This window comes from Bison bison, unplaced genomic scaffold (assembly GCF_000754665.1).
Source record: "Bison bison bison isolate TAMUID 2011002044 unplaced genomic scaffold, Bison_UMD1.0 scf7180017864295, whole genome shotgun sequence".
In the NCBI taxonomy this organism is placed as follows: Eukaryota; Metazoa; Chordata; class Mammalia; order Artiodactyla; family Bovidae; genus Bison; species Bison bison.
Window position 1 is genome coordinate 8,517,347 of NW_011494867.1, and position 402 is coordinate 8,517,748.

At 66.7% G+C, this 402-nt stretch overlaps 1 protein-coding gene across 1 annotated transcript in view; it reads left to right on the forward strand.

Moving 5' to 3' along the window:
* The window catches only part of CDH13 (cadherin 13), a 1,015,931-nt gene that overhangs the window by 955 nt on the left and 1,014,574 nt on the right, over positions 1-402 (forward strand). The gene's annotated exons all lie outside the window — the stretch shown is intronic.

The following is a 402-nucleotide window of genomic DNA, read 5'->3' on the forward strand; positions in this document are numbered from 1 at the left end:
CCGCTGTCGCTCAAAGGCGCCAGCCGCGCCCGCATCGGGGTCCATTCCCTTTCTGACCTCGGGCCCATAAGGGCCGAGCTCATCCTTTCGCCCGGGCGCAGGCCCCAGCAAAGCCCCCTCTCTCCTGCTCCCGCTTTGTCTAGCCCCCTGGAACTACCGCCCCGAGCCTCGACTGCCGCTTTTGCGGTGTTCGAGGGCGGCGCGGAGCGCGGAGAAAAGTTCAAGCCTTGCCCACCAGGCTGCAGCTGCCTGTTAACCCTCCGAGCGCTGAGGCGCCAGGGAAGGGCCGGCGACCCGGGAAAGGGGGGCGATGGAGACTTGGTCCTCTTGCAACCATCTCCCAGATCTCAGGAAGTTTGTGTGCAGGAAAGGAGGCCCGGCTGGAGGTGCTGGTGGCGGCAG